Source organism: Macadamia integrifolia, chromosome 10 (genome assembly GCF_013358625.1).
Source record: "Macadamia integrifolia cultivar HAES 741 chromosome 10, SCU_Mint_v3, whole genome shotgun sequence".
Taxonomy (NCBI): Eukaryota; Viridiplantae; Streptophyta; class Magnoliopsida; order Proteales; family Proteaceae; genus Macadamia; species Macadamia integrifolia.
In genome coordinates, this window is record NC_056566.1 from 23,945,658 (window position 1) to 23,963,031 (window position 17,374).

Genomic DNA, 17,374 nt, shown 5'->3' on the forward strand with positions numbered 1-17,374 from the left:
GGGGGGGGGGGGAAGCCTTAGCTAGCAAGAGAACAAAGGCAAAAGCCAAGTACAAAAGCAACTGGAGCAATTACAATTACAAATACAAAACTAAACTAAAATCACCAGCAATGGCCATCAAATAAGGGAGGGGGTGGAAAGAGCCAAAGAGCCATCCCATTTATTATACTTACCTCTATGATGCCAAAATGAGTGCCTAAGGTCATCTACTATATTTCTACTCCTATTAGTCTAATTAGGGCTGCAACTAAGGTCAGTATCGCTGGAATGGGAAAAGAAAACCAAGAAAGAAAAAGAATGAAAGAAAAGGGATTAAAGGAAAAGGAATAGAAAGAAAGAAGAAGAAAAAACAAATGAGAAAGAGATCACCATTCAGTAACAGAGAACTGGAAAAGAAGAAGAAGAGAACCTTGTTGGAGTCGAAATGGCCTAAGGAAGACTAGCCGAAGGAAGAGTCACCAGAGGAGAGTCTCCAGAGATGGAATCGATAAAGCAAGGAACACTGATGCCGTAGTTCTCCCAAACAAAGAAGAAATAGCCAAAAGGATTTTGTGAATTGTGATTTGTGATTTGTTCAACCACAAAATGTGGTTTTTTACTTTATATAGACTTGATCCCATAGTTCTCATGTATACAGAATTCCCATAGACTTGCCAATCACAATAAAAGATATGGAATCTATAGTAATACATTTAAAAAAAAATAACAAACAAAAACATAAAAGGTGTCTGCCTTGGTCGTAAAGCATCGTAAGGCTCAATAAGGCGCAATAAGGCGTCCTAAGGGGCAGTAAGGCATCACCTCAGCCATTAAGGAGGTCACCTTACATGAAACCCATAAAGCGCATGACTGCCTTAGCCTACATACACCGCCTTAATGCCTTGGCGTCGCCTTAGCAGCGCCTTGGCGACTTCTTGATAACTATGGTGGAAACTATATACCATGATTTAAAGATTAATTTTGGATCAGTCAAATCACTTGACAATATATTACTGGATGGGACAATGCAATCTATCATAAATTTATCAAGAAGAAATTCAATCTTGGAGGCGTGCTTGGTCCAATGGTAAGGTACGAATGTTGCGAACCCGATGGTCAAGTAGTCGAAATAGCCTCTTGACATTCTCGAGACAAGGTTGTGTAGTTCTCGGGCCCCGGACCTCGCACATGAGGAAGCCTAGTGCACTGGGTATGCCCTTTTTTAATTCAATCTTGCTCGGATTGTTTAGCCGGATAGTATCAGTCAGGATCAGTCCAACCTCTAATAATACCAGTCCTCAATTTTTTTCTAAATTCCACACTATAATAACTTATATAACCGGTTTTTTTTTGGGTGAATAAATAATTCATTACTAAGAGAAAGAATGTACAAGGGAAAAGAAAATAAAAGGGGAAAAAAAAGGGGAGCAAAACCGAAGTTGGAGCAACCATACATCAAAGGCCCGAAAACCCAACTAATGGGATACAATCAATTGGGGGGGAGAAGGAGAGGATATGGTGGAGGGAGGAAGTCTCCATGAGGCAACAATATGCTTGTTCCTTGGGGTGTCTCTGATAGGTCTAGGCCTGAGGGTGCCAAGTTTGGAACTTACCTCAAAGCAGATGGCTTTCCAAGTCCTTTCAAAGCAACGAGAGTTGGAAGTCCATCTTCTGAGGTTTCGCTCCATCCTAATGTGGCTGATAGTTGATGCAAATGTAAGCTTCCCTATAGTGTCACACAATGTAGTGCCGCCAAAAGTCATATCAATCCATATCCATTCCCTGGAGAAGGGCAAAGTGGGTCTTGGGTTGGGCTAAATGGAGTTGAGGGCCTTCTTCCAGATTGTGTTGGAGAAGGGGAAAGAAAAGAAGAGGTGGTTAACATCTTCAGAATTGTTCTAGTAGAGACAGCAGGAAGGAGAGACCTGAATATGTCTATGGATGAGAAAAGATTGGGTGGGGAGGCAATCGGTGAGGGCACGCCAGGCTGTGAAGCTGTGGCGAGGGATGTGGCCTTTAAACCATATTAACTTATGCCAAGGGACAGTAGGAGATTTGAAACGAATAAATTCCAAGGCAGAGGCCTAAGTGAAGGAGCCCGTTGGAGAGGGCTTCCAGAGGATTTTGTCCTCTCTTCCTCGATGTCCAGGAGGAATAGGAGGAAGGGTCGACCACAAATCATCCCGAGGAGGAGGGGAGTAGGGAGGGGACCAGCCAGGGGAGGGGAGGATGGATGAGACTAGGGCAGTTCTGTGGAGGCCAGAATAGTAAAAGAGTCTTGAGGAGATGAAATTGGCCTATAAACCATATTAGCTTGTATAACCAATTTTAAACCTTAGCTTTCCCTACTTTGTTTTGTCTGGAATCCCTTTTCCTCGCTTCAAGACTTAGCTGACCTACCGTGACCCCTCTCCTCCCTATGTCATGACTCATGCCCACTTCCCCCCCGGCGGCTCCTACTATCACCTTCTCCCCCCCTTCCGAGATCCCTCTTTCCCCTCCGGTCCACCTTCAGCCTAGCCTCAACTTGACTCCTCCCCTCCCCTCCTCCCCCACTCCTATCGGCCCTTCCTCCTCCCTCCTCGCTCCTAGAGTTTTATAGGCACTGTTTGATCATGTTTCTACTGCTTGTGTCTGGAAATAACAGAAACAGATTTTCACGTTTCCTGGAACAAAAATGGATTTTTTAATGTTTGATAAACCTGTTTCTTGAAACGTTTTTTGCAAACATAATGCCACTAAAAAACCTAATAGTATCATCAGATGCCCAAAAGGGAGAGAGGATTCAGTTGCTTCTTCTTTGGTTTAAATAGTTGAGAGATTTATCGGGCACAACAACTTTTTTTCTCTCAAATTCGTTTCTAGAAACGACGAAACAAGTCCGATTTGTTTCGTCAAAGTCGTTTCTAGAATTGCAAATAGGCATAAATTTTGATTTATGTTTCTAGAAACGGGGGAAATGAAACAACTTTATCAAACACTTTTTAGGTTGTTTTTCTATTTCTGGGAACAAGAAAGCGTAGAAACGGAACATTGTCAAACGATGCCCAAAAAAATCTATTTTTGTTTCTGGAAACGTGAAAAGCCGTTTCTGTTGTTTCTAGACACAGAAACAGCAAAAACATTATCAAACGGTGCCGTAGTTTCCACTCCTCCTCCCCCCATTGCCCCCGCCTCCTCCTCCTCCTCTGCCCCCTCCGCCGGCCATACCCTTTACTTTCACCCTCCCGTTATACGAAACTCCTCCCCTGTCAGCCTTTGTCTGTCTGGTTTTTTAGAGTGAGATTTTGAAATGGAAAAATCGTGTTATTGGTTCCTTTCTGGGCAGTAGGCCCCGCTTATCCATTGTGAAAGCTTCCCTCTTGAATCAATGGAAGCCTGTTTGCTCCCTGAAGATGTTTATGCATGAGAATGGTACCTTCTGATTCAATTTCGATGCTGAATTCGACAAAGCCACCGCCATTGATGGAGGGCCTTGGTTTGTGGGGAAGAAGCCTATTTTCCTTAGAAACTGGGATGAACACACTTCTTTTAACAAATCAGATCCGACCTCCATTCCCCTGTGGGTTGTTCTCCCTAATCTTCCCCTTAAATTTTGGTGTATCAAAGGCCTTAGCCTAGTTGGCTCCCTTATTGGTAAGCCTCTCCATTCTAATAAAAGAACAAAGTTGATGGACTACCTGTCTTTTGCAAGGATTTGTGTTGAAGTCCAAGCGAACCAGCCTCTGCCTCATTCGATCACGATTACTAATGGAGAAGGCTTCTCTTTTGATCAAGAAGTCAAATATGATTGGGTTCCCCCAATCTGTGCACTATACAAGTGTTTTGGCCACCAGACAGTTCAATGTTTGAAAAACCCTTTCTGCGCCAACGCCGATGAGTGACCTTGTTTTCAAAGATGGATCTTCTTCCATAGCCCCAATCTCATGAAATCCCTTTCAAGGATTCTACCTCCAAGAGGCCTATGAAAAAAAAGAGATCGTCCTTCTCAAGCACCAGAAACTGCCTCTGCTCCTCTACCGATGGCTGCTTTGACTTCAAAGACCTCTTGTCCGTTACTGATGCCTTTGTCCGATGGATCAAACCCATTTTGGATCCTTGTAACGCCAGATTCTGAGATTACTTCTTTTGGTAACCTACTAGATCTGATCGCCGCTGATGCTTCTTTGACTCAGCCCTTTTCGACGTCTCTTCCTCTGGAAAGCCAAGTCAGACAGACTTTGCCCTCTGTTCCATCCGCCTCCATCCCCAAATCCAACCTCCCTCCTCTACTTCCCCTTCCTTTGATAGTGCCTTCTCCGACTAACCTTACATCGTGCCCTAATATGCCAATCCAATCTTATCCCTCCTCCTTAAATCGGTCCTCCCCTGAACCAAGCTTTATTCCCTTTAACCAGTTCCTCCCAGTCCAGCTCCTTAATAAATTCTCTAAATACCCTTTGGACCACCCGATGTACCCTGGAAACCTATATAACCCATACCCAAACTATACCCTACCCAACCCACCCCTACCCAATCCAATCGTACCCATTGCCTGACTCGTCCACTCTGACCCGTCTCCTCCTAACCCGATGAACTCTTCCTCTCCACCCGTCATTGTCCCTTTTTGTCCTCTCTCTGATGATAACAGCTAGCGCCCATTGTCGAATTCGGATATGCTTTCGGCGACCCCTACCTCTTCGATACCTTTATGCTCAGTCTCAAACCAGCCTCTGGTCTCTTCCGGATGCCATCCCCCCTGCCTTTGCTTTGGATACTACTTTGGTCGCCTACTTATCTGCCACTGGTTCTTCTACTCCAACTGCTACTCTCACCACCGCTGCCCCGTCGCTAGCCTTAGAAGGCCTCTGCAATCCCTTCATCCCTCTGCCAACCTTGGAAGGTCACCCAGTCGCCTCTACCGCCGCTCCTTTAGGCCTTTACTCGCCTTCCACTGTTACTACATCTTATGCTGCTACCACCACCATTGCTGCTCCCCCAACGGCCTCGGAAGGCCCCTCCAATCTCTCCATCCATCTGCCGACATCGGAAGGTCCTCCTGAACTCAGCACCAACATTAAAGATATCTCTGCTTACAACTTGACTAAGAATTGCGAAAGCCCTGTTCGTATATCCACTCTTGATGGCCTTACAGAGCTCCACTCAAAAGTTGACAATTGTCATCTTGCCCTGGCCTTTGTAAGGCCCTTGGAAGCTGTTACTGAAGGAAATCCTAACAAGATTAGCTCTGTCATCGTAGGATAATTGGTTAGCACCCCAGGCTAATCATATGGATGAGGCTCCTATTGCCCCCCAGCCAAACCTCTTGCCCAAGCCCTGCACCCTGGACACCACCCTCAACTCTGCCCCCCTCCACCCATAAAAAACAATCCAATAAATCTTCAACCACCTCTAAGGCCTCCCTGGTAATCGGCTACAGCCGCGGTCCTCCACCCAAGACCCCCCGTTACTCAACTGTGCTTCTGGTGCCCTCCAACCCAAGTTCCTAATGATCCCTCAGACAATCTAGAATGTCCGAGGAGTAAATTCCTCGGCAAAACAGGCTGAGATACTTTCCCTTATCTACTCCTCCCAGTCCAATCTATGTTGTCTCTTGGAAACATGGGTCATGGAAACCAATGCCTCCCGCATAGCTTCTGCTATTGCCCCCTGTTGGTCCTTTGAGTCAAACTATCTCTATAGTCCCAATGGCAGGATTTGGATTCTTTGGGATCCATCTCCTGCCTTTCCTCTTCAGCCCAAGTTATGTACCTCTCTATCTCTTACCACTCCGATCCCTTCATCTATTCGCTTTCAGTTGTTTATGACCATAATATAGCTCCGCTTAGGTTGCCCCTGTGGACTGACCTTCTCTCCCTATCTCCTTCCTCTGGATCTAGGCCTTGGGGGATTGTTGGAGATTTCAATGCTATATATTTCAGCCATGAAAAGCATGGTGAAAACCCCACTGATTCTCAGGCTGTCGACTCCTTCAATGATTGTATTAATGACCTCAATCTCACTTACCTTAGATGGTCGGGAGCCAAATTCATATGTCACAATAGAAGAGCTGGCACTCATCGAGTGGCTTGCAAACTTGATAGAGCACTTGTTAATGAAGCATGGCTGGACTCTTACCCCTCTTCCCATGCTTGTTTCAATCTCCCTGGGAATTATAGTCCTATAACCCTCTATATCCTTCCTTTCCGCTCGTTCGGGCCTAAGCCTTTCAAATTCTTTGACATGTGGATCTCCCACTCGAACTTCCATCATTTAGTCTACAGTGCCTGGAACATCCCCATCTCCCGCTCTCTATCCCCCCTTCTTGCTATTTCCAAAAAGCTCAAGAATGTGAAAGCCACCCTCAAGCTTTGGAATTCATCTACCTTTGGGAACATCTCCCCTAGGGTCTCTGCTAGCCGGGAAAACCTCCTCTCCATTTAATCCAAACTCCAGCTTGATATCCTCAACCCTGTCCTGGCTGAGGAAGAAAAAGTTGTAGCCTCAGATCTTTCCTTGCTTCTTGAGCAAGAGGAATGCTTTCTACGCCAAAAAGCCTGCAACAAATGGCTTGAGTTTGGAGACTCCAATTCGGCTTATTTCCACCGCTCCCTTAAAGCCAGGAATAATGCCAACACCATCCTCAAGCTCATTTCTTCCTCGAGGATGGATCTCTACTCTCCTGATCTCATCAAGGCCGAGGCAATCTCCCATTTTCAGAGGATTTTCAGCCCCTCCAACGTCCCCCCAACCTCATTAACAAGTTTGTGCAAGATGACCTCCTTCCCTTCCTCCAGTCCATCCCTAGAGAGGAAGAAATCCTTTCGGCCATCCTCTCTCACAAGGCCAATAAAGCCCCGGGGCCGGATGGCTTTGGTATGGGATTCTTCTCCGCCTGCTGGAACACCATCCGTAATGATCTCATTCTTGCGGTGCGTAGCTTCTTCTTCAACCCTAACCAAATAGGGGGGATTAATCACACCTTCCTCTGCCCTACCCCTGAAAAGGAAGGACCAGTTTCTATGAATGACTTCAGACCCATCTCTCTCTGCAATCTTCTCTATAAATTCATAGCCAAGATTCCAGCCAACAGGATTCAGAAAGTCATTGATTCTCTTGTCAGCCCCAACCAATCTGCCTTTATAGTAGGAAGGAGCATTGCTGACAATAGTATCCTCTGTCATGAGATTGTTCGGGGTTTTGATCGTAAGAATCACTCCCTGGCTGCCCTCCTCAAGATTGATATACACAAAGCTTTTGACACGATTAGCTGGGATTTTATCTCGAATGTTCTGCTCCAAATGGCCTTCCCATCCTCCTTTGTTCACTAGATCCGTAGTTGTTTTTCCTCTCCCCGCCTCTCAGGCCTTGTGAATGGTAGCCCGGCTGGCTACTTCCCCTCGGGCCGTGGCATTCGCTAGGGATGCCCCCTCTATACAATCTGCCATGGACATTCATCTCATCTCCCCTATTCCCAAGGGCAAAGCTCTCCTCCTCTCCCATTTGGCTTTTGCCGATGACATCATGATTTTCCCCAAGGTTGATCCTCTTTCCATCAACACCATCATGTCTACTCTTCATAACTTTGAAACTCTTTTGGGTCTCAAAGTCAAACTCCTTAAGTCAACATCTTTCTCTCTGGTATCTCTTCTGAGGCCAAGGAAATCCTTTGCGGCATCTCAGGCATCCCTCCCTCCCTATTAAATATCTAGGCCTTCCCCTTATCTCTTCCAGGCTTTTTGCCCATCACTGTACCCCCTTACAGGATCATCTCAAGAAAAAGCTCCAGCTTTGGAAAGGTAAACTCCTCTCTTTTATTGGCCACCTTACCTTGATCAGATTGGTTCTCCAATCTATATATCTTTACTGGTCAGGTACCTTCATCCTCCCCACCTCGGCAATTAAGCCTTTTGAAAGTCTTTTCTGCTCCTTCCTTTGGAAAGGCTCAGAATCTTCCAAATTTCTCAGTCCTCTCAGCTGGAAGAAGGTCTATCTCCCCAAATCTGAAGGAGGTCTAGTGATTAGAACAATTAAGGATGCCAATTCGTTTGGTGTCCTCAAGCTCATCAGAAAAATTGTGTCCAAACACAAAAGCATTTGGGTTGATTGGATTTTTTCTGTTCTCAACACAATTCCATTTGGACTGCCCCCTCCATCTCTGACGCTTCTTGGATCTAGAGGAAGATTCTTGAGCACAAACCCATTGCTCTCACTGCCATCTCCCACTCCATTGGTAACGGGCATTCTACCTCCCTTTGGAAAGACTCTTGGCATCCGTTGGGTATCCTATCTCACCTCCTTACTCCTAGAGTTATCTACTCTGATCTCCCTATTAATGCTTTGGTCTCCTATATCCTCTCCCCCAATGGCTGGTCCCCCCTCCCCCCCTCTTGCGGATTTCTGGTCTTCTCTCCCTCCTCTTCCCCCTGGCCACAAAGGGAGAGAAGATAAATGTATTTGGCTCCCCTCCTCCAATGGGGTTTTCTCCTCGGCTTTGGCCTAGTCCCACATTCGAATCCCTTGCTCGATTGTCCCATGGCACAAGTTGGTCTGTTTTAAGGGCCACATACCCCACCACAGCTTCACCCTTTGGCGGTGCCTAACCAATTGTTTTCCCACTCAATCCTTCCTCATTCACCATCTCATCCCTGCCAATCCTGCCTGCTATCTTTGCCCCTCGGGTGCTGAGGACATCCCCCACCTCTTCTTCTCCTGCCCTTTCTTTGCCCTTGTTTGGAAATCAGTTCTTTCCAAATGCTGGCCGAATTCTAGACCCATTCTGCCCTTCGACAAAGAATGTATTTGGATTGACATGACATTCCCTGGCCCTTCCATTTGTGACACTATAGGTAAGCTGGATTTTTGTGCTACTATCTATCATCTTTGGATGGAGCACAACATTCGTAGATGGACCCCCAAATCTAGATCTCCGGATATGATTTGGAAAGCTATCTACTTCGATGTTACCTCCAAAGTCCATATCTTTCAGAACCTTCACCCCCGCCCTGTTCCTATATCCCCAAAGAACTCCCACATCATCTCTTCTTGGAACCTGCAGGTGAACCTCATCCATCATGCTTGATATAGCTCCCCCCAATTTGTGATGTAGCTTTCACCCCCGCCCTATTCCAATTTTGTCCCAGATTAGTTTTTTTGTTGTGAATGTAATTCCCCTGGGGCTCGCTTATCCTTGTAGGCTAAAGCTTCCCCCCACCTTTTCTACACCCTATATATTCTTCTCCTCTTGGTAATGAATTATTTATTCATCCAAAAAAATATAAAAAAAATTATATAACCAATCTTGACACACATCCCCCAATTAGATCACTTCTCTAGAGCATAAATATGACAGTTTCTAGATCATAAATAGAAACCCTCTTGGACGATGTTCAGGCATTGGTCAGATATCTTTCATTTTTTTGGGTACTCGGAACTCAATCCTCCCAAGTTAACAGGCCAAACTAGTTAATTTTTATTCATTTAAACATATTTTTTTAGATAGTTCATTGTTCACACAAATATATAGTACTTGCCCCCCCTAAATGTGAACATATCAAGAGTAATAGGTTTTTCTATCTCACATAAAAAAATAAATAAATAAAAGGGCATCCCAATGCACGAGGCTCCTGCCATTGTGGGGTCTAGGGAGGATCATAATGTATGAAGCCTTACCCTCACTTCACAAAGAGGCTGTTTCCCAAGTAAAATAAATAAATAAGAGTTGCAGGTGCAACAAATAAAAATAAAAGGGTAACTATACACATGCTAATTGAAAGGGCAGGCACAGTCGAGGTACCTAGGCAAGAACCTAGCCAGTCCTTACCAGAGGATATATAAGTATCCTAAGCCCTCTCTAAACAGACTGCTTGGTTCTCTAGGTCGGATGCAGTATTCGTACATCGAATGGGCTCCAAATCAGGTCTGAATTTGGATCATATTCTCTTTTTTTCACTTTTTTTTGGGAAGGTCACATTCTGGGTATACCCAAGCCCATCGATCCAACTTTTTCAAGCCAATATTCTGTCAATATAGCATGATCGACCAGCAGTTTTAATTTCCAGATTTGTTTGCTGGCTAAGGAGTAACTAATTTCCAAATTCTTCCCAGCTGTGGAAGATATTTCTGGGAAGAAAAAGTTGGAGGTAGAAGAACTTAACAATCCCAGTATGGACAGCTTGCATTGGCTGTTTTTCTAAGGAGATCAATTCCAAATCCATGGGCCCCGTGGCTAGCTCGCATGGAGGAGTTTAAGTTGCAAGATTTTAGGAAATTTTTGATTGATCTAGTTTTCATTTTCATATTTCCTTGTAATAGCTAGGAAGATGTTATCTCGGTAGTTTCTAATTTTAGTTTTTCAATTTTAGAAAGTAGGAATTCTAATTTATTAGGTTTCTATCTTTGTAAAAGAGAGGGATTTGTTTTGGATTTGACATACATATGGGAGGTTCTATTCCCCACCGATTTGTAGCTTATTTTCAATACTATAAATAAGTGTGACTGGACAAAAGAGAGGATGAGAATGAAAGAAAAGAAGAGAAGCTTTGGCTTGGAAGTTGTGAGAAGAGTGGCGGTGAGAGGCCATGGGTGAGAGATCCGAGTTCAAGAAAGACAATCCTATCCCCCCTTCCCTACACTTTTTGCTTCTTTTCTTCTCTATTTTCTATTGTAATCTCAATTATATTTTCTTGATTTGAAGTGCTGTTGGGACCCCCCCCCTTTTTTGTCTTTTGAGTCACCTTCCCTCCCTTTGTGGATTTACGCTAGTTCCCCCCCTCTCTCTCTCTCTCCTTCCTTCTTGTATATCTTTCTCTGTTAGATCAAACACCAAGAAACACGAATAAAGGGAGACAATTGATCCGTACAACACAGAGATTTAACGAGGTTCACACACCAAGGTGGTGTGCTACGTCCTCGGGCGAAGAAGAAGATGATTCACTATGCAGAAGAGAGATTACACCCTAACAGCAGCGAGGAAGAACTCGCCTTGAAACCCTAGCTTCGTGAAAACCCTAGAATACAATGACTCTCAACAAGCAACAGTACATTATATATATTCCAAATAGCAGTTCGACCCATCGGGTCAATCTTCAAAACGGGTCAAGAATTCAAGACAAACTTAACATTCTCTCTTTGATAATGGATTTATTTATTCATCCAAAAAAAAATTGCTACTATCCATTGAAGGAATTGCGATCCTCCTATTAAGTTGCTTCTTGTTGAATTGGTTTTATATTATTTGCATCAGAGCCTACCGTGACCAGCCATGAAGGACATGCGTAACAAGATTTGTCGAAGAATGACCAAAACTTGAGGACAATCCCCCCTGGCTCCTGGTGATCTGTTGTTACCACCCCCTCTCCACCCACTGCCCCCTCTTCCTCCTCCACTCCTCCTTCCGCTGGACACACTCTCTACTTCCACCCTCCTACTATCCTTATCTCTTCCCCTGTGGGCCTCTGTCCCCCTAGCTTCCTTGAGTCTGAGATTTCGAAATGGAAGAATTGTGTGATCAGTTCCTTTTGGGCAGCAGACCACCGTTCTCCATTGTGAAAGCATCCCTATTGAACCAGTGGAAGCCTCCCTGCTCCTTGAACACATTCATGCTTGAGAATGGTGCATTCATCTTCAAATTCAACGCAGAAGCCCACAAATCCACCGCCATTGATGGAGGGCCTTGGTCTGTAGGGAAGAAGCCTATTTTCCTAAGGAACTGGGATGAACATACATCTTTTAACAAAACCGAACCTACCTCCATTCCTCTGTGGGTTATTCCCCCCAATCTTCCCCTCCATTTTTGTTGTGTTAAAGGTCTCAGCCTCGTCAGCTCTCTCATTGGGAAACCCCTTGATTCTGATAAAAGAATAAAACTGATGGATCGGCTGTCATTTGCAAGGATTTGTGTAGAAGTCAAAGCTGATCACCCTCTGCCTGCCTCAATAATGATCACTAATGGAGAAGGATTCTCTTTTGTCCAAGAAATCAAATATGACTGGGTGCCCCCGATCTCTATTCGCTCTGCAAGTGTTTTAGGCACCAGACTGCTATCTGTGTGAAAAATCTGACTGTTCCTTGCTCCATGAGTGATCAAGAGCTCAACGAAGGTTGTACTATCTCCGGCGATGTCCCCAGGAAGCCACTTTCCAGGATCACACCTCCAAAAGAAATAAGAAAAAAGAAACCGTCACACTCAAGTATCAAAACCAGTTGTTGCTCCGCTGTCGGCGATGGCCTCATCTCCTAGGACTGCTAGTCCGTCACCGATGCCTTTGTCCAATAGATCAAATCCCTTCTCAATCCTTGCAATGTCAGAACCTGAGGTAGCTGAGGATGCTTCTCTTTGTTCTCTGCCAGACCGGATCACTGCTGCTACTCCTCAGAATCTTCCCATTTCGATCTCTCCCTCTGGATTATCAGGCCAGACTACCAAAAGCCACCGACCCCTCAGCGCCTATCCCCAAAACCACTCTTCCACCTGTGCTTCCCCCTTCCTTCGATCGCGCCTCCTGCGAAAACCTTTCCCTCGAGCCCTAGCCTCTCCAACAGAACTTATCCCTCCACATCAAACCAGACCAACCATGAACCGGCCCTTATCCGTTTGAACCAATTCCTTTTGGTTCATCTCCTCAATAAATTTTCAAAGTTCCCTTTAGATCACCCGTTATATCCGGGAAACATATACAACCCGACCCACATCTTTTCCCAACCAACTCTATCCAACACCTGACCTGACCCACCTTACCCTCCTCTTCCAAACCCGACACCCCCCTCTTCTCCTTCACCCAACGTTGCCTTTTTTGGATTGTTCTCTGTTGTAAGCTACCAGCACCCATCGATGCCTTCGCCTCTGCCGCCGACGTCCTCTTCCTTCGTGAAGCCTTTGTCCTCGACCGCTAGCCAGCTTCAGGCTTCTTCCGGTAGCTCTCCCAGCTCAGCCACCTCTACCGTCTCTCTTGCCTCCATCACCTGCTCGTCTGCCTTTGTTACGTCATCTCCAGATGGTTCATTCTCCACTGCTGCACCCCTGCTGGCCTTCGAAGGCCCCTGCTACCTCTCCATCCCTCGGTCGACCTTGGAAAGTCTCCCTGCCCTCGACACCAACCTTGAAGACCTCTCAACATCCTCTTTGTACGAGATTGATCTCATAGCCCCTGGCGAAGATCTCCCTACCCTCAGCTTCTCTCCAGCAAGCTTCACTGATCTCCATCTTGATGCAGACACTTCTTCTCCACATGTGCAAGCCTCTACTAGGCCCCTGTACCCCTACAATGAAGTCGATTCTGAAGGAAACTCCATCAGAATTGGGTCGTTGACTGGTCATGATACCTACCTAGCCCCTCTGGCTGATCTTTTGGATGAGGTTTCTGTTGAGGTTCCTGTAAACCCCTAGCCCAACCATATTCCTAATCCCTGCATCCTAACCACCTCCTCTAACACTGCCACCTCCACCCACAGAAAGCTAATCAAAAAATCCTCCACCACCACCACCACTAAAGCCACAGCCAATACCCTAGCCTCCCCTGTCATAGGCTACAGCCACCAACCTCCATCCAAGACTCCCTGCAACTTACCCAAGAGTTTATTGCCTTCCCCCTCTGGTTCCCAATGATCCCTTGGACTATCTGGAATGTCCGAGGTCTTAATTCCTTGGCAAAACAGGCTGAGATTCATTCACTTTTTCGCTCCTCCCAATCCAACCTCTGCTGTCTCTTGGAAACCCGTGTTCTAGAGGCCAACGCCCCCCATATTGCCTCTTCTATTGCCCCCCGCTGGTCCTTTGAATCCAACTACCTTCACAGTCCCAATGGCAGAATTTGGATCCTTTGGGACCCTTCCTCCCTGTCCATCTCCTGCCACTCCTCTTCTGCCCAAGTCATACAAATCTCTATCTCCCACCACTCTGGTCCCTTCATCTGCTTGCTTTCTGTGGTCTATGCTCATAATAGGGCTTCCCTTAAGCCGCCCCTGTGGTCTGACCTTCTCTCTTTATCCCCTACCTCTGGATCCAGGCCTTGGGGAATTATTGGAGATTTTAATGTTATCCGTTTCAGCCATAAAAAGTATGGGGGAAAACCCATCAATTCTCAGGTTGTCAACTCTTTCAACGATTGCATTGACGATCTCAATCTCACTGACCTCAGGTGGTCGTGAGCCAAGCTCACTTGGCACAACAAAAGAGCTGGTATCCATCAGGTGGCTTGCAAGCTCAATAGATCCCTTGCCAATAAAGCCTGGTTGGACTCCAACCCTTCTTCTCATACTTGTTTTAATCTCCCGGGGATTTCTGATCATAGTCCCATATCTCTCCATATCCTTCCTTTCTGCTCCTTCGGGCCTAAGCCTTTTAAATTCTTTGACATGTGGATCTCCCAGCCAGACTTCCATCAGCTTGTCCAATGTGCCTGGAACATCCCCATCGCCCACTCTCTTTCCCACCTCCTTGCTTTTGCCAAAAAAGTTAAAGAATGTTAAAGCCACCCTTAAGTTCTGGAATTCCTCCACTTTTGGGAATATCTCCTCCAAGGTCTCCAATGGCTGACAAAAGCTCCTCTCCATTCAATCTAGAATCCAGAATCCAGCTTGATATCCTCAACGTCGTCCTGGCTGAGGAAGAAAACGTTGCAAGTTCTGACCTTTCCTTCATGCTAGAGCAAGAAGAATGCTTTTTCCACCAGAAAGCTCGCATCAAATGGCTTGAGTTGGGAGACTCGAATTCGGCATATTTCCACCGCTCCCTCAAAGCCAAGAATAATGCCAACACCATTCTTAAGCTCATTTCTTCATCTGGGAATGATCTTCACTCCCCTAATCTTACCAAGGCTAAGGCTATCTCCCATTTCTAGAGGATCTTCAGTCCATCCCACACCCGTCCCCCTATCCCCCCAAACCTCCTCAACAAGTTTGTCCCTAATGAACTCCTCCCCTTCCTCTAATAAATTCCTAGAGAGGATGAAATCCTTTCGGCCATCCTCTCACAAAGCCAACAAAGCCCTAGGCCCTGATGGCTTCAGCATGGATTGTTCTCCTCCTGTTGGAATACCATTCGTAGTGACCTTATTCTGGCTGTCTGCAGTTTCTTCTACAACTCAACTCAAATTAGTGGGATCAAGCATTCCTTCCTCTGCCTTATCCCTAAAAAGGAAGGTGCGATCTCCATGAATGTCTTCAGACCCATCTCTCTCTGCAATCTTCTCTATAAATTAATTGCCAAAATTCTTGCCAATAGAATTCAAAAAATCGTTGATTCTCTTGTCAGTCCCAACCAATCCGCCTTCATAACGGGTAGAAGCATTGCTAATAATATTATCCCTTGTCATGAGGTTGTCCGGGGTTTTGATCGCAAAACTCACTCTCCGGTTACCCTCCTCAAGATAGATATTCATAAAGTTTTTAACATGATTAGTTGGGACTCCATTTCAAATGTTCTACTCCAAATGGCCTTCCTGACCTCCTTTGTCCATTGGATCTGTACTTGCATTTCCTCTCTCCATTTCTCCATCCTTGTGAATGGCAACCCGGCATGCTATGTCCCCTTGGGCCGTGGTATCTGCCAAGGTGCCCCCTTTCCCCTCTTCTCTTCTCCCTTTCCTTAAAAATTCTTTCCCGCTCCATCCACACCGACATCCATCTCATCCCTCCTATTCCGTAGTGCAAGGCTCTCCTCCTCTCCCACTTGGCTTTTGCTGATGATATCATGATTTTCTCAAAGTCTGATCCCCTTTCCATCTCCACCATCATGTCTACTCTCCATACCTTTGAAACTCTTTCGGGTCTCAAAATTAACCTCCCTAAGTCCAATTTCTCTCTCTGGTATCTCTCCTAAGGCCAAGGAAACCCTTTGTGACATCTCGGGTATCACTTTGGGTTCCCTGCCTGTCAAATATTTGGGCCTTCCTCTCATTTCCTCCAGACTTTCAGCCCATCACTGCTCCCCCTTGCTGGACCATCTCAGGAAAAAGCTCCAGCTCTGGAAATGTAAGCTCCGCTCTTTTGCCGGCCGCCTCACCTTGATCAGATCGGTCCTTCAATCCATGTATCTATACTGGTCCGACACCTTAGTCCTCCCTACTTCGGTGATCAATTCTTTTGAGAGACTTATTTGCTCCTTCCTCTGGAAAGGTACTGAGTCCTTCAGATTTCTCAAGCCTCTCAGATGGAAGAAGGTCTATCTCCCCAAAGCTGAAGGAGGATTAGGGATTAGGAGAATTAAGGATGCCAATTCAGTTGGTGTCCTTAAGCTTATCTAGAAAATTGTGTCCAAACACAAAAGCATTTGTGGTGATTGGATTCTTTCTGGCCTGCTCAAGCACAATTCCCTTTGGACAACCCCTTCCATCTATGATGCTTCCTGGATCTGGAGGAAGATCCTTTAGCACAGACCCATTGCCCTCACTGTCATTTCCCACTCCATAGGAAATGGTCCGTCAACCTCCCTCTAGAAAGATAAGTGGCATCCTCTGGGCATTCTCTCTCATATGCTAACTCCCAGAGTTATCTACTCCTCTAACCTCCCTACTAATGCATTAGCCTCCTCTATCCTCTCTCCCAATGGTTGGACCCACCCTTCCTCTCCCCCTCCACTTGCTGATATCTGGCCTTCTCTCCCCCCTCTTCCCCCTAGTCATAGAGGCAGAGAAGACAAATGTATTTAGCTCCCCTCCCCCAATGGAATCTTCTCTTCGGGCTCTGCTTGGTCCCACATTCGCATCTCTTCTCCGGTTGTTCCTTGGCATTATCTGGTCTAGTTCAAGGGTCACATTCCTCATCACAGTTTCACCCTATGGCGATGGCTATCCAAATGTCTCCCCACGCAATCCTTCCTCATCCACCGCCTTATCCCTGTTATCGCTTCTTGTTGTCTTTGTCCCTTGGTTGTAGAAGATATCTCCCACCTTTTCTTCTCATGCCTCTTCTCTTCCCTTGTTTGGACATCTATCCTCTCCAAATGCTAGCCAAATTCTAGACCTGTCCTCCCTTTTGATAGAGAATGCATTTGGATTGACATGGCATTCTCTAGACCTTCCATTTGTGACACTATCAGTAAACTCGCTTTTTGTGCAACTATTAACCATCTTTGGAATGAGCGTAACATTCGTAGATGGACCCCCAAATCTAAATCCCCAGATATGATTTGGAAAGCTATCTATTTTGATGTTACCTCCAAAGCCCTTAGCCTTCATGCCCTTCACACCCACCCCATCCCTAACTCCTCAAAAAATCTTCACGTCATATCTCCTTGGAACCTACAGGTTGACCTCATCCAGGCCACTTGATGTTGCTAGCTTCCCCCCCCCCTCTTTTTTCCAGCAATTGGCATTGTTTAGATTCTTTTGATTGTGGTTTGTATTTTCCCTTGGGCTGCCTTTTCCTGTTGGCATAAGTTCCCTCCCCCCCTCTTCCCCCCCCCCTTGTATATTCT

General features: G+C 45.8%; 1 protein-coding gene across 2 annotated transcripts in view; it reads right to left on the reverse strand.

Annotated features, from left to right (window-relative positions):
- LOC122091341 (histone-lysine N-methyltransferase CLF-like) overlaps positions 1–17,374 on the reverse strand; it is a 101,071-nt gene that overhangs the window by 70,462 nt on the left and 13,235 nt on the right. The gene's annotated exons all lie outside the window — the stretch shown is intronic.